The sequence below is a fragment of the Tachyglossus aculeatus genome, chromosome 1 (genome assembly GCF_015852505.1).
Source record: "Tachyglossus aculeatus isolate mTacAcu1 chromosome 1, mTacAcu1.pri, whole genome shotgun sequence".
NCBI lineage: Eukaryota > Metazoa > Chordata > Mammalia > Monotremata > Tachyglossidae > Tachyglossus > Tachyglossus aculeatus.
This window is the reverse complement of record NC_052066.1, coordinates 25,864,866-25,886,060: the sequence shown is the minus strand read 5'-3', so window position 1 is coordinate 25,886,060 and position 21,195 is coordinate 25,864,866. Positions and strand designations below refer to the sequence as shown.

Below are 21,195 nucleotides of genomic sequence, written 5' to 3'. Positions count from 1 at the left end.
TTCACTTCTCTGGGCCTTAGTTACCTCATCTGTAAAATAGGGATGAAGACTGTGAGCCCCACGTGGGACAACCTGATCACCTTGTATCCTCCCCGTGCTTAGAACAGTGCTTTGCACATAGTAAGCACTTAATAAATGCCATTATTATTGTTATTATTTGAGGGGGGAGGGTGTCCCAGGCCAGAGGTAGGACAAGGTCCAGGGGTCAATGGCGGGACAGGTGAGAAGGAGGCACAGTGAAAAGATACAGATAGCACCAGAACGAGTGCTCTTAGCCTGGCGTAAGTACCAAAGTCTTTGAGGGGTACCCAGAGTACATCAAAGTGGACAAATTCCCTCTCTCAAAGAGCATACAGTCTAAAGAAGGAGGCATACATTAAATATGAGCCTGGGAGCCAGAAGGATGTGGGTTCTAATCCTGGCTCTGCCACTTGTCTGCTGTGTGTGACCTCGGGCAAGTCACTTCACTTTTCTGTGCTTCACTCAGTTACCTCATCTGTAAAATGGGGATTAAGACTGTGAGCCCTGTGTGGGACAGGGAATGTGTCCAACCTGATTATCTTGTATCTACTCCAGTGCTTGACACATAACAATACCGTTATCATTATTATTATTATTATTATCATACCTTGAATTCCTCCCTCTTTGTGTGTGACAGACAGCTCTTATCCCCTCCCTGCTTTCCCTCAGCAAGGCATCTCCTATGAAGTTGGATCCTCACTCCCTAATCACTTAAATACTCACCCATCCCCTTCCCCCAGCACCTATGTACATATCCTGATAATTGCTTCTCCTACCTATAAGGTAGTCAGTCAGTCAGATGATCATATTTTCTGAGCACTTAATGTGTGCCGAGCACTGTACTAAGTGCTTGTCTTAGTGTGCTTGGGGAATGTGTCTGTTATATTGTTATACTGTAATAATAATAATAATGGCATTTATTAAGTGCTTACTATGTGCCAAGCCTGTTCTAAGTGCTGAGGAGGTTACAAGGTGGTCAGGTTGTCCCACAGGGGGTTCACAGTCTTAATCCCCATTTTCCAGATGAGGGAACTGAGGCCCAGAGAAGTGAAGTGACTTGCCCAAAGTCACACAGCTAATTGGCCAAGCTGGAATTTGAACCCATGACCTCTGACTCCAAAGTCTGGGCTCATTCCACTGAGCCACGCAGCTTCTCTAGTGTTCTAGTGCTTCTCTAGTACTTCTCTAATGTACTCTCCTAAGTGCTTAATTCCCTTCTCAGGATCACACCTGGAGAGTTTCCAGTACTCTTCCAGTCTTGTCTACAGGAGGGAGAGTCAAGCAGAGGCCTACCCATTCCATTCCTAGCTTGGCCACTGGCTAGTGGGAGGAAGGCAATCTGCTACAAGTCAAAACTCACCTGTATCGGGCAGCAGCGACAGGGGAGAGAGTCATTCATTCATTCATTCAATTGTATTTATTCGAGGGTGGAGACTCGGGTTTACTACATGGAGGGGAGCAATGGTAAACCACTTCTTGATTTTGACCAAGAAAACTCTTCAGATCCACTACCAGAACGATTGCAGATGGAGTTGGGGCACTCTGGGAGAGATGGGTCCATGGCATCCCTATGGCTCGGAGACGACTCAACAGCAAAAGACGAGCACTTAGTACAGTGCTTGGCACACACTAAGTGCTCAGCAAATACAATCGACTGACTGACTGCATTATAGGTAGGAGAAGCAACTGAGTATCAGTATATGTACATAGGTGCTGAGGGAAGGGGATGGGTGAGTAAGTGATTAGGAAGTGAGGATCCAACTTCATAGGTGATGCCTTGCTGAGGGAAAGCAAGGAGGGGATAAGAGCTGTCTGTCACACACAAAGGGGGAGGAATTCAAGGCAGGAGAAAGGGTGAAATCAAAGGGTTAATGCTGGGATAGACGAGAGGGAGGCATCACGATACTTGCCCCACTTGGGACAGCCTGATCACCTTGTATCCCCCCCAGCGCTTAGAACAGTGCTTTGCACAGAGTAAGTGCTTAACAAATACCATCATTATTATTATTATTATTCAGAATCGACTCCCTCAGCTTCTGCTTTCTGGCCACCAAGCCTTTCCTGGGAAGTCCTGCATGTGTGGCTTATTTGATATGTAATATTTACACAAACGAGTTACGGAAATTGAACTATTTTTTTTTTTTCCAAGAGGGACCTCCTGAAAAGCCTGGAGCAGAAATTGTCATCCGCTTAACAACAAACCCGGTGGCTTGGCTAGAAGCCCCGAGTTTGGAGAGAGACAGTTGGCCAACAAACAAAACAATCCCCAAGATCGGTGGCAGTAGCAGGAAGCCGGAGTAATTGCTGGAGACTCCAGCTGGATATTCATTTTTAGCCTAAAATGGAGGCAAAGGATCTAATGGTCACCGGCCTAAATTTCAGCGCAGGGTTTGCCGAGAATTCCCCAGAGGATTTACACGTCCTGGAAAGACAAAGGTTGAGTGGAGCTCTGATTGAAGGGTACCCAGTCGAAGGTCAAACAGGGACTTATTTTTCGGTAAATCCCACAAAACCCAACAATTGGATTAGGCTTCCACTGATGCTTGAAAGCGATAGGTTAGAGCAAACAAAGGGAAATCCTTTCTCACACACAGGAGGTGGTAAACGCATATGGATTCTGTTACCTCAGGAAATTGTGTGGACTGAATATATCCCCAGGTAATGGAGAAGTTTGGATAAACTCGGTGGTGGAGCAGACCAAAATGGGCTATTAGTCAATCAGTCAGTGGTATTTATTGAGAGTTTACTGTGTGCCGACCATTATTAAAAGAAAATTTAGGAATGAATAGGGGAAATGGAAGGGATGTGAGAAAATACATCCCTAAGGAGTAAAATAAAGACAAGAAGCAGCATGGCATAATTATTATTACTACTATTATTATTATTATGGTATTTGTTAATTGTTTATTCTGTGCCAGGCCTAGTGGAAACAGCATAGGCCTGGGAATCAGAAGACCTTGATTCAAACATGGACTGTAACAGTTTTCTGCTGTGTGAATTTGGGCCTCAGTTTCCTCATCTGTATAATGGGTATTACCAGTGTGACCTAGAGGATAGAGCACAGGCCTGGGGGTCAGGAGGATCTGGGTTCTAATCCAGTCTCTGCTATTTGCCTGCTGTGTGACCTTGGACATGTCACTTTCCTTCCCTTGCCTCAGTTATCTCATCTGCATAATGGAGATTGAGACCGTGAGCCCCATGGGATAGGGACTGTATCCAACCTATATTGCCTATAGTAGAGAAGCAGCGTGGCTCAGTGGAGAAAGCATGGGCTTTGGAGTCAGAGGTCACGGGTTCAAATCCCAGCTCCACAAATTGTCAGCTGTGTGACTTTGGGCAAGTCACTTAACTTCTCTGGGCCTCAGTTACCTCATCTGTAAAATGGGGATTAAGACTGTTGAGCCCCCCGTGGGACAACCTGATCACCTTGTAACTTCCCCAGCACTTGGAACAGTGCTTTGCACATAGTAAGCACTTAATAAATGCCATTATTATTATTATTATTATTCTATTGCTTGTATCCATCTTAGTGGTACAGTGCCTGGCACATAGTGAGCACTTAACAAAAATTACAATTTTTGTCATTATTATTATTATTCATTCATTCAATCATATTTATTGAGCACTTACTGTGTGCAGAGCACTGTACTAAGCGCTTGGGAAGTACAAGTTAGGAACATATAGAGACAGTCCCTACCCAACAGTGGGTATTATCCTACTCCCTCCTACTTGGACTGTAAGCCCCAGGTGGGACTGGGAATGTGTCCAACCTGATTATCTTGTATCTACCCCAGCACGTAGGTAGCAGCATGGCCAAATAATTAGGGCACGGGCCTGAGAATCAGAAGGACCTGGGTTCATTAATTCATTCAATCATATTTATTGAGTGCTTACTGTGTGCACAGCACTGTACTAAGCGCTTGGGAAGTACAAGTTTGGCAACATCCCTGCTCCACCACTTTCATTCATTCATTCATTCAATTGTATTTATTGAGCGCTTACTGTGTGCACAGCACAGTACTAAGTGCTTGGGAAGTACAAGTCGACAATGTATAGAGACAGTCCCTACCCAACAATGGGCTCACAGTCTAGAAGGGGGAGACAGACAACAAAACAAAACATGTGAACAGGTGTCAAGTCATCAGAATAAATAGAAATAAAGCTAGATGCACATCATTAAGAAAATAAATAGAATAGTAAATATGTACAAGTAAAACAAATAGAGTAATAAATCTGTACAAACATATATACAGGTGCTGTGGGGAGGGGAAGGAGGTAGGGTCGGGGGGGATGGGGAGGAGGAGAGGAAAAAGGGGGCTCCTGGAGGAGGTGAGCCCTCAATAGGGCTTTGAAGGGAGTAAGAGAGCTAGCTTGTCTTTTGTGTGACCTGAGGCTAGTCACTTAATGTCTCTGTGCCTCAGTTACCTCATCTATAAAATGGGGATTAAGACTGTGAACACCCATGTAGGACAAGGACTGTGTCCATACCAATTTGTTCATATAATAATGACGGTATTTGTTAAGCCTTTACTACGTTCCAAACACTGTTCTAAGCACTGGGATAGATACAAGGTTATCAGGTTGCACCACGTGGGGCTCACAGTCTTAATCCCCATTTTACAGATGAGGTAACTGAGGCCCAGAGAAGTGTAGTGACTTCCCCAAAGTCACACACTTAACAAGTGGTGGAACCGGGATTAGAACTCATGATCTCTGACTCCCAAGCCCGGGCTCTTCCCATTAAAGCATGCTGCTTCTGCCCCAGCACTTAGTACAGTGCCTGGCACATGCTAAGCGCTACACCGCAATCATTATTACTGCAGGGCTTGGCACATAGTAAGTGCCGAACAATTACCATAATTATTAAAGGTAACCATCATATGATTTTTCCAAACATCTCTTTGCCCCTGATGGAGGCAGGGAATGCGTCTGTTTATTGTTCTATTGTACTGGAGAAGCAGCGTGGCTCAGTGGAAAGAGCACGGACTTTGGAGTCAGAGGTCACGGGTTCAAATCCCAGCTCTGTCAGCTGTGTGACTTTGGACAAGTCACTTAACTTCTCTGGGCCTCAGTTACCTCATCTGTAAAATGAGGATTAAAACTGTGAGCCCCCCGTGGGACAACCTGATCACCTTGTAACCTCCCCAGCGCTTAGAACAGTGCTTTGCACATAGTAAGCGCTTAACAAATACCATCATTATTAATATTATTATTATTCTCCCAACTGCTCAGTACAATTCTATGCACACAGTAAGCGCTCAATAAATGATTGATTGAATGAATGAGTGAACGCTGGGTGGACCCTTGCACTGATGCTAAGTGCTTAGTACAGTGCTCTGCACACAGTAAGTGCTCAATTAATGCAATTGAATGAATCATTGGCCTTTTCTTATATTCTTTTTCTAGGAGCCTATTCTACCTAGAAAGTCGCCTTCACTCTCTCAGACTCTTTAGTGCACTGAGGTGGACTTATATTCAAGCAGATGATTACGAGGTAGGTTCTGGATTGAAGGGGAGGGAAAGGGGAACTTGTACTTCCCAAGCGCTTAGTACAGTGCTCTGCACACAGTAAGTGCTCAATAAATACGATTGAATGAATGAAGGGGAAGAAATGGTGACTTTCGTGAGGCAGCCCAGTCTAATGGAAAGACAATGATAATGTCTGTTGAACACTTAGAGAAGCAGTGTGGCTCAGTGGAAAGAGCACAGATTTGAGAGTCAGAGGTCATGGGTTCTAATCCCGGCTCCGCCACGTGTCTGCTGTGTGACCTTGGGCAACTCACTTAACTTCCCTGAGCCTCAGTTCCCTCAGCTGTAAAATGGGGATTAAGACTGTGAGCCCCACATGGGACAACCTGATACTCCCAGTGCTTAGAACAGTGCTTTGCACATAGTAAGCGCTTAACAAATACCATCATCATTATCATTATTATTATTACTTACTATGTGCCAAGTACTGTACTAAGCACTGAAGTTGGTACAAGATAATCAGCTTGGGCCCAATCTCTGAACCACATGGAGCTCAGGGTCTAAATAGGAGGGAGAGCAGATATTTAATCCCTATGTTATAAATGAGGAAACTGGAGAAGTTAAGTGACTCGGCCAAGGCAACAAAGCAATAGACAGAGTGGGATAAGACCTCAGGTCCTCTGACTCCCGGGCCCTAACTTTTTCCACTAGGCCCCACTACTTTTTGAAAGAGCACTGAACTGAAAATCAGGATGTCCAGGCTGTAGTCATTCATTCAATCATATTTATTTAGCGCTTACTGTGTGCAGAGCACTGTACTAAGCGCTTAGGAAGTACAAATTGGCAAAATATAGAGACGGTCCCTACCAAACAACGGGCTCAAAGTCTACAAGGGGGAAACAGACAACAAAATTAAACAAGTAGACAGGTGTCAATACCATCAGAATAAATAGAATTATAGCTATATACACATCATTACTGAATTAATGAAATAGAGTAATAAATACGTACAAATATACACAAGTGCTGTAGGGAGGGGAAGGGAGCAGGGTGGGGGGCTGTGATGGGGAGGGGAGGAGGAGGAGAAGAAAAGGGGGGCTTAGTCTGGGAAGGCCTCCTGGAGGAGGTGAGCTCTCAGTAGGGGTTTGAAGGGAGGAAGAGAGCTAGTTTGGCGGATGTGTGGAGGGAGGCCATTCCAGGCCAGGGGGAGGACGTGGGTCAGGGGTCAACAGCGGGACAGGCGAGAACGAGGCACAGTGAGGAGGTTAGCAGCAGAGGAGTGGAGGGTGTGGGCTGGGCTACAGAAGGAGAGAAGGGAGGTGAGGTAGGAGGGGGCAAAGGGATGGAGAGCTCTGAAGCCAAGAGTGAGGAGTTTTTGCTTCATGTGAAGGTTGATAGGCAACCACTGGAGATTTTGGAGGAGGGGAGTGACATGCCCAGAGCATTTCTGTAGAAAGATAGTCCAAGCAGCAGAGTGAAGTATATAGACTGAAGTGGGGAGAGACAGGAGGATGGGAGATCAGAGAGGAGGCTGATGCAGTAATCCAGTTGAGACAGGATGAGAGGTTGAACCAGCAAGGTAGCGGTTTGGATGGAGAGGAAAGGGCAAATCTTGGCGATGTTGTGGAGGTGAGACCAGCAGGATTTGGTGATGGATTGCATGTGTGGGGTGAATGAGAGAACGGAGTCAAGGATGACACCAAGGTTGTGGGCTTGTGAGACGGGAAGGGTGGTAGTACCATCCACAGTGACGGGAAAGTCAGGGAGAAGACAGGGTGTGGGAGGGAATATAAGGAGCTCAGTCTCAGACATGTTGAGTTTTAGATGGCAGGCAGACATCCAGATGGAAATGTCCTGAAGGTAGGAGGAGATATGAGCCTGGAGGGAGAGAGAGAGAGCAGGGGCGGAAATGTAGATTTGGGTGTCATCAGCATAGGTATGATAGTTGAAGCCGTGAGCGAATGAGGTCACCAAGGGAGTGAGTGTAGATGGAGAACAGAAGGGGACCAAGAACTGACCCATGAGGAACCCCTACAGTAAGGGGATGGGAGGGGGAAGAGGAGCCTGCAAAGGCAACTGAGAATGAATGGCCAGAGAGATGAGTAGAACCAGGAGAGGATGGAGTCTGCGAACCCAAGGCTGGATAGCGTGTTGAGGAGAAGGAGATGGTCCACAGTGTCGAAGGCAGCTGAGAGGTCGAGGAGGATTAAGATAGAGTAAGAGCCATTGGATTTGGCAAGAAGGAGGTCATCGGTGACCTTTGAGAGGGCAGTTTTGGTGGAGTGTAAGGGATGGAAATCAGATTGGAGTGGTTCTAGGAGAATGCTGGAATTGACTTTGAGGTAGCGAATGTAGACAACTCATTCTAGGTGTTTGGAAAGGAAGGATAGGAGGGAGATAGGGCGATAACTAGAAGGGGCAGTGGGGTCAAGAGAGGGTGCTTACTATGTGCAGAGCACTGTATTAGAATTTGGGAGAATACAATGCAAGAATAAACAGACACATTCCCTGCCCGCAACGAGTTTACAGTCTAGGGAGTCTAGTCTAGAGTCTATTCCCAGGTCAGTCATTGACCTGCTATGTGATTTGATTAAATTACTAATAAACTGTGCCTCAGTTTCCTCATGTGTAAAATACAAATGAGATGCTTGCTCTACATACTTGCTAGATTGTGAGGCCTCGTGTGGGAAAAGGACTGTATCTGATCTATGTGAATATTCCCCAGTATTCATTCATTCATTCAATCATACTTACTGAGCACTTTCTGTGTGCAGAGTATTGTACTAAGCACTTGGGAAAGTACAATGCAACAGTAAACGGTGACATTCCCTGCCCACAATGAGCTCACAGTCTACAGCGGGGGACGCAGATATCAATACAAATAAATAAAATTATAGATATCTACATAAGTGCTTTGAGGCTGGGAGAGGGAAAGAGAAGAGTGCAGGACACATTAGAGTTTTAAAATACAATTACAAGTCTTAGAATAATGATAATAATAATAATAATAATAATGATAATGGCATCTGTTAAATGCTTACTCTGTGCAAAGCACTGTTCTAAGCGCTGGGGAGTTTACAAGGTGATCAGGTTGTCCCATGGGGGCTCACAGTCTTCATCCCCATTTTACAGATGAGGTAAGTGAGGCACAGAGAACTTAAGTGACTTGCCCAAAGCCACACAGCTGACAACTGGCAGAGTTAGAATTCAAACCCATGACTTCTGACTCCAAAACCCATGCTCTTTCCACTAAGCCATGCTGCTTCTCATAATAGTTCTCAGAACTCATTATAGTTCTCAGCAGCGTGGCTCAGTGGAAAGAGCCCAGGCTTTGGTGTCAGAGGTCATGGGTTCAAATCCTGCCTCCACCACTTATTCATTCATTCAATCGTATTTATTGAGTGCTTACTGTGTGCAGAGCACTGTACTAAGCGCTTGGGAAGTACAGGTTGGCAACATATAGAAACAGTCCCTACCCAACAGTGGGCTTACAGTCTAGAAGGGGGAGACAGAGAACAAAACCAAACATATTAACAAAATGAAATAAATAGAATAAATATGTACAAATAAAATAGAGTAATAAATACGTACAAACATATATACATGTATACAGGTGCTGTGGAGAAGGGAAGGAGGTAAGGTGGGGGGGATGGAGAGGGGAAGGAGGGGGAGAGGAAGGAGGGGGCTCAGTCTGGGAAGGCCTCCTGGAGGAGGTGAGCTCTCAGTAGGGCCTTGAAGGGAGGAAGAGAGCTAGCTTGGCAGATATGGGGAGGGAGGGCATTCCAGGCCAGGGGAATGACGTGGGCTGGGGGTCAACAGCAGGACAGGCGAGAACGAGGCCCAGTGAGGAGATTAGCAGCAGGGGAGTGGAGGGTGTGGGCTGCACTGGAGAAGGAGAGAAGGGAGGTGAGGTAGGAGGGGTAGAGGGGATGGACAGCCTTGAAGCCCAGGGTGAGGAGTTTCTGCCTGATGCGCAGGTTGATTGGTAGCCACTGGAGATTTTTGAGGAGGGGAGTAACATGCCCAGAGCATTTCTGGCCAAAGACAATCCGGGCAGCGGCGTGAAGTATGGATAGAAGTGGGGAGAGACAGAAGGATAGGAGACCGGAGAGGAGGCTGATACAGTAATCCAGACGGGATAGGATGAGAGCTTGAACGAGCAGGGTAGCGGTTTTGATGGAGAGGAAAGGGCGGATCTTGGCAATGTTGTGGAGGTGAGACCGGCAGGTTTTGGTGACGGCTTGGATGTGAGGGGTGAACGAGAGAGCGGAGTCGAGGATGACACCAAGGTTGTGGGCTTGTGAGACGAGAGGGATGGTAGTGTCGTCAACAGTGATGGGAAAGGCAGGGAGAGGGCAGGGTTTGGGAGGGAAGACAGGAGTTCAGTCTTGGACATGTCGAGTTTTAGGTCAAGGGCAGACATCCAGATGGAGATGTCCTGAAGGCAGGAGGAGATGCGAGCCTGGAGGGAGGGAGAGAGAGCAGGAGCAGAGATGTAGATTTGGGTGTCATCAGCATAGAGATGATAGTTGAAGCCATGAGAGCGAATGAGGTCACCAAGGGAGTGAGTGTAGATCGATAACAGAAGGGGACCAAGAACTGACCCTTGAGGAACCCCTACAGTTAGGGGGTGTGAGGGGGAGGAGGAGCCTGCAAAAGAGACTGAGAATGAACGACTGGAGAGAGAAGACGAGAACCAGGAGAGGACGGAGTCTGTGAAGCCAAGGTTGGATAGCATCTTGAGGAGAAGTGGGTGGTCCATAGTGTCGAAGGCAGCTGAGAGGTCTAGGAGGACCAGCTGTGTGACTTCGGGCAAGTCACTTAACTTCTTTGGGCCTCAGTTACCTCATCTGTAAAATGGGGATTAAGACTGTGAGCCCCACGTGGGACAACCTGTTCACCTTGTAACCTCCCCAGTGCTTGGAACAGTGCTTTGCACATAGTAAGTGCTTAATAAATGCTATTATTATTATTAATAATAGTGAGAACAATGATGATTATACTATGGGCCAAGCACTGGACTGTCAGAGCAGCTACAGGATAATCAGGACCCTTGTAGGGCTCACATTCTAAGTCAAAGGGAGAACAGGCATCATATCCCCATTTTGCTGATGAAGGAACTGAGGCACAGAGAAGTGAAGTGACTTGCCCAAGGTGAGACAGCAGCATGGAGAAGTGGATAGAGTAAGAACCTTGGAGTCATAAGGTCATGGGTTCGAATCCCTGCACTGCCACTTGTCTGCTGTGTGACCTTGGACATGTCACTTCACTTCTTTGGGCCTCAGTTACCTCAATTTGTAAAATGGGGATTGAGACAATGAGCCCGATATGGGACAGGGTCTGTGTCCAGCCCAATTTGCTTGTATCCAACCCAGTGCTTAGTACAGTGCCTGGCACCTAGTAAGTGCTTAACAAACAGTAGTAGTACTAGTAGTAGTAGTAGTAGTAGTAGTACACTGTGGACCACCCCCTTCTCCTCAACACGCTATCTGACCTTGGCTTCACAGACTCCATCCTCGGCTGGTTCTCCTCTTATCTCTCCGGTCATTCATTCTCAGTCTCTTCTGCAGGCTCCTCCTCCCCCTCCCATCCTCTTACTGTGGGGGTTCCCCAAGGTTCAGTGCTTGGTCCCTTCTGTTCTCGATCTACACACACTCCCTTGGTGACCTCATTCGCTCCCACGGCTTCAACTATCATCTCTACGCTGATGACACCCAGATCTCCATCTCTGCCCCTGCTCTCTCCCCCTCCCTCCAGGCTCGCATCTCCTCCTGCCTTCAGGACATCTCCATCTGGATGTCTGCCCGCCACCTAAAGCTCAACATGTCCAAGACTGAACTCCTTGTCTTCCCTCCCAAACCTTGGTGTCATCCTCGACTCCGCTCTCTCATTCACCCGTCACATCCAAGCCGTCACCAAAACCTGCCGGTCTCAGCTCTGCAACATTGCCAAGATCCGCCCTTTCCTCTCCATCCATACCGCTACCCTGATCATTCAAGCTCTCATCCTATCCCGTCTGGACTACTGCATCAGCCTTCTCTCTGATCTCCCATCCTCGTGTCTCTCTCCACTTCAATCCATACTTCATGCTGCTGCCCAGATTATCTTTGTCCAGAAACGCTCTGGGCATATTACTCCCCTCCTCAAAAATCTCCAGTGGCTACCAATCAATCTGCACATCAGGCAGAAACTTCTCATCCTCGGCTTCAAGGCTGTCCATCACCTCGCCCCTTCCTACCTCACCTCCCTTCTCTCCTTCTCCAGCCCAGCCCGCACCCTCCGCTCCTCTGCCGCTAATCTCCTCCCCGTGCCTCGTTCTCGCCTGTCCCGCCATCGACCCCCGGCCCACGTCATCCCCTGGGCCTGCAATGCCCTCCCTCTGCCCGTCCGCCAAGCTAGCTCTCTTCCTCCCTTCAAGGCCCTACTGAGAGCTCACCTCCTCCAGGAGGCCTTCCCAGACTGAGCCCCTTCCTTCCTCTCCCTCTTGTCCCCCTCTCGATCCCCCCAATCTTACCTCCTTCCCTTCCCCACAACACCTGTATATATGTATATATGTTTGTACATATTTATTACTCTATTTATTTATTTTACTTGTACATATCTATTCTATTTATTTCATTTTGTTAGTATGTTTGGTTTTGTTCTCTGTCTCCCCCTTTTAGACTGTGAGCCCACTGTTGGGTAGGGACTGTTTCTATATGTTGCCAATTTGTACTTCCCAAGCACTTAGTACAGTGCTCTGCACACAGTAAGCGCTCAATAAATACGATTGATGATAGTTGTAGTAGTAGTAGTAGTAGTAGTAGTAGTAGTAGTAGTAGTAGCAGTAGTCTTCTAGACTGTAAGCCCACTGCTGGGTAGGGACCGTCTCTATATGTTGCCAATTTGTACTTCCCAAGCGCTTAGTACAGTGCTCTGCACATAGTAGGTGCTCAATAAATACGATTGAATGGAGTAACATGATGTAGTGGATAGAGCATGCGTCTGGGAATCAGAAGGTCATGGGTTCTAATCCAGACTTTGCCACTTTTCTGTTGTGTGGCCATGGGAAAGTCACTTCACTTCTCTGTGCCTCAGTTTCCTCCTCTGGAAAATGGGGATTAAGACTGTGAGCCCTATGAGGGATAAAGACTATGTCTAACCTGATTTGCATGTATTCATCCCAGCACTTAATACAGTGCCTGGCACCTAGTAAGCGCTTAACAAATACCATTACCATTATTATTATAGAGAAGCAGCATGGCTCAGTGGAAAGAGCCTGGGCTTGGGAGTCAGAGGTCATGGGTTCTAATCCTGACTCCGCCACTTGTCAGCTGTGTGACTTTGGGCAAGTCACTTAACTTCTCTGAGCCTCAGTTACGTCATCTGTAAAATGAGGATTAAGACTGTGAACCCCACACGGAACAATCTGATCATCTGTATCCCCCCAGTGCTTAGAACGGTGCTTTGCACGTAGTAAGCACCAGACAAATGCCATTATAAGGGAAGCAGTGTGGCTCAATGGAAAGAGCACGGGCTTGGGAGCCAGAGGTCATGGGTTCTAATCCCGGTTCTGCCACTTGTCAGCCGTGTGACTTTGGGAAAGTCACTTAACTTTTCTGGGCCTCAGTTACCTTATCTGTAAAATGGGGATTAAGACTGTGAACCCCATGTGGGACAACCTGATCATCCTGTATCCCCCCAGCGCTTAGAATGGTGTTTTGCACATAGTAAGCACTTAACAAATGCCATCATTATGGAGAAGCTTCAGTGCCACTTCACTCCGATGAGACCGAGGTTCTCCTGCCCGTCCCCAGAGGAGGACTGACCCAGCCCTCACCCTCCGCTCCTCCGCCACTTATCTCCTCACCGGGCCTCGTTCTCGCCTGTCCCACATTCGACCCCCGGCCCACGTCCTACCCCTGGCCTGGAATACCCTCCCTCTGCACATCCGCCAAGCTAGCTCTCCCTCCCTTCAAAGCCCTACTGAGAGCTCACCTCCTCCAGGAGGCCTTCCCAGACTGATCCCCCTACTTCCTCTCCCCCTTATCCCCCTCCCCATCCCTCCACCTTATCTTCTTCCCCTCCCCACAGCTCTGTATATATGTAAATATGTTTGTACGTATTTATTACTCTATTTTATTTGTACATATTTATTCTATTTATTTTATTTTGTTAATATGTTTTGTTTTGTTGTCTGTCTCCCCCTTCTAGACTGTGAGCCCGCTGTTGGGTAGTGACCGTCTTTATTTGTTGCCAACTTGTACTTCCCAAGCGCTTAGTACAGTGCTCTGCACACAGTAAGCGCTCAATAAATACGATTGAATGAATGAATGAACTATTATTTTTATTATATATGTGGCAGAGTTAGGATCAGAACCCAGGGCCTCTGATTCCCAGGGCCAGGTTCTTTTCTGATGTCATCATGCCAAGAGAATGGGTTACTCCAGGAGCCATGGAGGTCCAAGAAGTTTCCCGAGATACCTTGAAGAGCTTGTGCTGGACGTCCACCCAAAAGGCTCCCAACTTCAGCAAGGCTTCTAGAGTTTCCACGAGGAAAGGAAAATGTGAAACCTCATGGCCTGACACCCCTGCCCAGGGGGTCAAGGCCAAAACTTCCAGTGGTCCAGATAGCCCCCCGGGTCAAACTGAAGCTCTGGCAAGCCAGATTTCAAAACAGATTGAAATTTCACTGTTCCAATCATTAGCTGTTTTCACTCTGAAGGAGAACTGCCCACAGGCCTTTGGTTTTATCCCTTCCTCACCTGCCAAGGTCCTCTTCCCTCCCAGGTTCTCCTCTTCCCGTTGGAGGCTTTTCTAGCAGCAGGACACTAATGACTCCAAAAGTTTGTTAGCAAAGGAAGTCAGCTCCCTCAGGGGGTGGAATCGCCCCTCCTAAGGAAATCTAATTATAGGTTTTAATCCGGACTAGCAGGAGATTAATTGGAGGGGGAGTTCGTCAAATCTGTGTGTTCATGGAAGTGTCAAGTGTTGGACAGGAGTTCCGAGGCCAAGACTCCTGGCCAACAATCGCGGGTTTTTCACCTTTCCTGGGTGCTGCAGGCTGATCACTTTAGGATCTCTTCCGGCCCACCACAGGTCCGGGACCTAAGACAAATCGGACTTTGGGAAAGTAGAATCTAAATTAAAACCAAAATTCAGTTACGAAGCAGGACACTTTTCCTTTTTCAGGAGCAGGGAGCAAGAGGGACTCCTGCTCAGGGCAATATCGGATTGGCTGAGAGCAATGTGGCAATGCAGAAAAATGTTCCTCGGACAAAATGGATGTAAACATTTAATCAATCAATCAATCAATCAATCATATTGAGCGCTTACTATGTACAGAGTACAGAGAAGCAGCATGGCTCAGTGGAAGGAACACGGGCTTTCAAGCCAGAGGTCATGGGTTCAAATCCCAGCTCCGCCACTTGTCAGCTGTGTGATTTTGGGCAAGTCACTTGACTTCTCTGGGCCTCAGTTACCTCATCTGTAAAATGGGGATTAAGACTGTGAGCCCCATGTGGGACAACCTGATCACCTTGTAACCTCCCCAATGCTTAGAACAGTGCTTTGCACATAGTAAATGCTTAATAAATGCCATCATTATTATTATTACAGAGAACTGTACTAAGTACTTGGTAGAGTATAATGGAGCTGGTAGATTCGCTCCCTGCCTACAATGTGCTTAGAGTCTAGAGGGGAAGACAATAATATAAATGATTGAATGAATAATATGAATACATACATTATGGATATGTACATAAGTGGTGTGGGGCTAAATGTGGGGTGAATAAAGGGTGTAAATCCAAATGCAAGGGTGACACAGAAGGGAGTGGGATTGGAGGAAATGAGGGCCTAGTCAGGGAAGGCCTCTTGGAGGAGATGTGATTTTAGTAAGCGCTTAATAAATGCCATTAAAAAAAATTAAAAAAAAAATAAGGCTTTGAAGGTGGGAGGAGTGATCATCTGTCAGATATGAAGTGGGAGAGAATTCCAGGGCAGGGGCAGGACATGGGTGAGAGGCTGGTGGCCAGATAGGCGAGCTCGAGTTACAGTGAGTAGTTTGGCATTAGAGTGAAGACTGTGGGCTAGGTTACTAGGAAGCAGTGTGGCTAGTCAGAGGTAGCATGATTTAGTGGATACATATGGGCCCTGGAGTCCCATTTCTCACCTTCCCCTTCCCCTCTCCCACCCAGCTTTTTCCCTCCCTCTCCCCCACCAAGACCACTCCCCCCTCACCCCCCTACCGAGGATCCCTCTGTACCAGCGCCAGTCCTCCGCTACTCCCTCCCGGCCCCCTCCCTCCCCTTCTCACAGCCCCCACCCCATCCCAGTTCTCCCTTCCCATTGCCACCCCCTTCCCACTCTCCCCACCCAGGCCCCCGCCAACTCATCCCAATCCAAACCCTCCCCACCCCTCACACTCTTCCCCCTCCCTCCCCTCCCTCGACAGATGCTGCCAACTGTGGCCTCTGGAACCCCCGCTCCGTTTTAAGTAAGATCCCTTTCATCCTGGACCTATTCCTTTCCAGCTCTCTACTCCTCCTCGCCCTAACTGAAACATGGCTGTCTCCAGACGACACGGTCTCTTCTGCTGCTCTCTGCAGTGCAGGCCTCTTCTTCTCCCACTCCCCCAGACTCACCGGAAAAGGAGGAGGTGTCGGTTTCCTTCTCACCCCCCAATGTCGCTTTCGCACTATCCCTCCTCCCCCTTCCCTTTCCTTCCCTTCCTTTGAAGCCCACATTATTCGCCTCTACCACCCCCTCCAGATTCTTGTAGCCGTCATCTACCTCCCTCCCGGCCCCACTTCCAACTTCTTTAACGACTTTAACACCTTCCTCACCTTCCTTCTCTCCTTCTCCATGCCCACTCTGATCCTCGGATACTTCAATATCCACATGGATATCCCTAACGACTCCTCTGCCGCCTGCCTTCTATCTCTCCTTGACGCTGCCAACCTCTTCCTCCACCCCACCTCACCCACTCACCAACTTGGTCATACCCTCGACCTCATCATCTCCTACCGCTGCACTGTGTCCACCCTCACCAACTCTGAAATCCCTCTCTCTGATCATAATCTTCTCACCTGCCTCCTCACTCACACTCCTTTCCCCTGTAAATCTGTATTACTCCCTCACAGAGATCTCCGCTCTCTGGACCCCACCAATCTTTCGGAGCACCTCACACCCCACCTTGCCGCCCTCTCCTCTCTACCCAGTCTTGATGATCAGATTACTGCTCTCAACTCTACACTTTCTACTCAGCTAGACTCACTCGCTCCCCTTTCCCTTCGCCTCTCTCGCACCACTAACCCACAGCCCTGGATCCCTGCCACTGTCCGCCTCCTTCGCTCTTATGCTCGAGCTGCCGAACGCTGCTGGCGAAAGTCTAAACACCATGCCAACCTCGTTCACTTCAAGTTTATCCTTTCCTGCCTTAACTCAGCCCTCTCTTCTGCCAGACAAAACTATTTCTCCTCCCTTATTGACACCCATGCCCATCGCCCCCGCCAGCTCTTCCGTACATTCAACTCCCTTCTCAGGCCCCCGGTTCCTCCCCCTCCTCCTTCCCTCACCCCCAACGATCTGGCCTCCTACTTCATTAACAAAATTCAATCCATCAGGTCCGACCTCCCCAAAGTCTCTTCCCCCCCTTCTCCAACCCCCCGGCTCTCAACACTCTCTGCTACTCTCCCATCCTTCCCAGCAGTATCCTCAGAGGAGCTCTCCTCCCTCCTCTCAAGTGCTACTCCGGCCACCTGTGCTTCTGACCCCATTCCCTCTCATCTCATGAAATCTCTCGCTCCATCCCTTCTCCCCTCCTTAACTTCCATCTTCAACCGCTCACTCTCCACTGGTTCCTTCCCCTCTGCCTTCAAACATGCCCATGTCTCTCCCATCCTAAAACAACCCTCTCTCGACCCCACCTTACCTTCTAGTTATCGTCCCATATCCCTCCTACCATTCCTTTCCAAACTCCTTGAACGGGTTGTCTATACGCGCTGCCTAGAATTCCTCAACAACAACACTCTCCTCGACCCCCTCCAGTCTGGCTTCCGTCCCCTACATTCCACGGAAACTGCCCTCTCAAAGGTCACCAATGACCTCCTGCTTGCCAAATCCAACGGCTCCTACTCTGTCCTAATCCTCCTCGACCTCTCAGCTGCCTTCGACACTGTGGACCACCCCCTTCTCCTCAACGCACTATCTGACCTTGGCTTCACAGACTCCGTCCTCTCCTGGTTCTCCTCTTACCTCTCCAGTCGTTCATTATCAGTCTCTTTTGCAGGCTCCTCCTCCCCCTCCCATCCTCTTACTGTGGGGGTTCCCCAAGGTTCAGTGCATGGTCCCCTTCTGTTCTCGATCTACACGCATTCCCTTGGTGACCTCATTCTCTCCCACGGCTTCAACTATCATCTCTACACTGATGACACCCAGATCTACATCTCTGCTCCTGCTCTCTCCCCCTCTCTCCAGGCTCACATCTCCTCCTGCCTTCAGGACATCTCCATCTGGATGTCTGCTCGCCACCTAAAGCTCAACATGTCGAAGACTGAACTCCTTGTTTTCCCTCCCAAACCTTGCCCTCTCCCTGACTTTCCCATCTCTGTTGACGGCACTACCATCTTTCCCGTCTCACAAGCCCGCAACCTTGGTGTCATCCTCGACTCCGCTCTCTCGTTCATCCCTCACATCCAAGCCATCACCAAAACCTGCCGGTCTCAGCTCCGCAACATTGCCAAATCCGCCCTTTCCTCTCCATCCCAACTGCTACCCTGCTCATTCAAGCTCTCATCCTATCCCGTCTGGACTACTACATCAGCCTTCTCTCTGATCTCCCATCCTCGTGTCTCTCTCCACTTCAATCCATACTTCATGCTGCTGCCCGGATTATCTTTGTCCAGAAACGCTCTGGACATATCATTCCCCACCTCAGAAATCTCCAGTGGCTACCAATCAATCTGCGCATCAGGCAGAAACTCCTTAACCCTCGGCTTCAAGGCTCTCCATCCCCACGCCCCTCCTACCTCACCTCCCTTCTGTCCTTCTACAGCCCAGCCCGCACCCTCCGCCGCTAATCTCCTCACCGTACCTCGTTCTCACCTGTCCCGCCATCGACCCCAGGCCCACGTCATCCCCCGGGCCTGGAATGGCCTCCCTCTGCCCATCCACCAAGCAAGCTCTCTTCCTCCCTTCAAGGCCCTATTGAGAGCTCACCTCCTCCAGGAGGCCTTCCCAGACTGAGCCCCTTCCTTCCTCTCCCCCTCGTCCCCCTCCCCCTCCCCCCCTTCTTACCTCCTTCCCTTCCCCACAGCACCTGTATATATTTATATATGTTTGTACATATTTATTACTCTATTTATTGATTGATTTATTTTACTTGTACATATCTATTCTATTTATTTTATTTTGTTAGTATATTTGGTTTGTTCTCTGTCTTCCCCTTTTAGACTGTGAGCCCACTGTTGGGTAGGGACTGTCTCTATATGTTGCCAATTTGTACTTCCCAAGCGCTTAGTACAGTGCTCTGCACATAGTAAGCGCTCAGTAAATACGATTGATGATGATGATGATGATGATGAGTCAGATGGTCATGGGTTCTAAGCCCGGTTCTACCACATCTGCTGTGTGGCCTTGGGCAAGTCACTTAACTTCTCTGTGCCTCAGTTACCTCATCTGTAAAATGGGGATTAAGATTGTGAGTCCCATGTAGGACAAGGACTGTGTTCAACCTGATTACCTTGTATCTATCCCAGCACTTAGTATTTGGCACATAGTAAGCGCTTAACAAAGACCACAGTTATTATTGTTATTATTACCACATGGCTGTGTGATCTCAGGCAAGTCACTTCACTTCTCTGGGCTTCAGTTCCCTCATCTGAGCCCCATGTGGGACAGGAACTGTGTCCAACCTAACTTGTATCTACCCCAGTGCTTAGAACAGTATTTGGCACAAAGTAAGCACTTAAGTATCATTATTATTATTATTAAATATTATTATTATTGCAGCAGGGTAAGGTAGGGGGGGGCAAGTTGACTGAGTGACAAGATGCCTCACTGGAAGCTTCTACCAAGATTTCCCCTTTTAGAGCTTTGCAAATTCCATTTTACCTCTATCATAACAGAGAACATATCTTCAAACCTTTTCAAGGAACTGTTCATTGTCCAACTTTTCTTTGAAAAATAAGTCCCACCAAATGAGTGTTTTCCATTCAGTAGCATCACCATTCGAATTGATTGATTACCTGTTCAATCTATAGTATTTATTGAGCATCTACTCTGTCCAGGGCACAGCACTAAGCCCCTGGGAAAGTGCCAGAGAGGAAAAAGTGTAATACCTGCCCTCCAGGAGGTTACAGTCAGGACATCAGAATGTGAAAAGTCAGAAGGTCTTGGGTTCTAATCCTATCTCTGCCACTTGTCTGCTGTGTGACCTCGGGCAAATCACTTCACTGGGCCTCAGTTACCACATCTGTAAAATGGGAATGGAGACTGTGAGCCCCACACGGAACAGGGACTGTGTCCAACCTGATTTGCTCATATCCACCCTAGCGCTTAATACAGTACCTGGCACTTAGTAAGAATTTAACAAATACCACAAGTATTATCATTATTATTATTATTATTAATGTCTTTTGAAATATCAGCCCCTCAAGACCACAGTTTTTTCCTGGCACTAAAGTCCCAACTGGCTTCAATCCAGAAGTTTGTCTATGTATTTCCTACCCAATCAGATAGGGCCATTTTTCTAGACTGTGAGCCCGTTGTTGGGTAGGGACCGTCTCTATATGCTGCCAACTTGTACTTCCCAAGCGCTTAGTACAGTGCTCTGCACACAGTAAGCGCTCAATAAATACAACTGAATGAATGAATGAATTCACTGGACTCTTGTCTCTGTGAAAATTCCCCCCTACCAGTACCAACCTCTGTAGACCCCTGTAACCTGGGCCCTCTTCCCATCAGCACAAGTTCCAAACCACCATTCTTCCAACACCTCCCACTCTGTCCTCTCTGCCTAAAACGAACGGCCATGTCAATTGTATTTTTAATCATATTTATTGAGTGCTTACTGTGTGCAAAGCATTTTATTAAGCACTTGGGTGCATACAGTGCAACAATAAACAGTCACATTCCCTGCCCACACGAACACTTCCAATAAGCGTCCTTTTCCTCATCCATCACCGTTTAGCCCGTTTGCCTAGACTGAAGCTTGCCACCTCTTTCACTGCTTACAAAACCCTCAAGCCTAAATCCCAGCACAAACAGAAACTTTAAGTCCTTATACTCATGAAGACAATTTCTATCTCTGCTCCACTAGACCATAAACTCCCTTGAGGACAAGAATCCCATTTCCTCTGTGTGTTACAAAATGTCTCACTGATGTTCTTGTTTCATGCAGATGATGATTTTGATTGCTAATACATTCAAGAATGTTGTGTCATACAGACATCCTCAACTCACTTTTCCTCCTTTATTTAAATCAGTTCTTTTCTCCCCGTGGTCAGAATTTCAATGCTCTTGGTGGATGACATTTCCTTGTGGGGTTTCTGATTTCTCCAGGAGCTGCTTTCATGGACTCCTCCAGTGCCAAAGTGACATAGACCTTTTTTTTTTTAATGATATCCTTTAAGTGCTTATTATGTGTCCAGTCCTGGTCTAAGCTCTGGGGGAGATACAAGTTTTATTTGGTTGGACACAGTCCTTATCCCATATGGGACTGACAGT

The 21,195-nt window shown here is 47.7% G+C and overlaps 1 non-coding gene across 1 annotated transcript; it reads left to right on the top strand.

Annotated features, from left to right (window-relative positions):
- The first annotated feature begins 1,233 nt into the window (after nt 1–1,233).
- Nucleotides 1,234–1,371, top strand: LOC119937733. Its single transcript, XR_005454193.1, has one exon. It is a non-coding gene; the product is annotated as a small nucleolar RNA SNORA7 (small nucleolar RNA).
- Nucleotides 1,372–21,195: the final 19,824 nt, after the last annotated feature.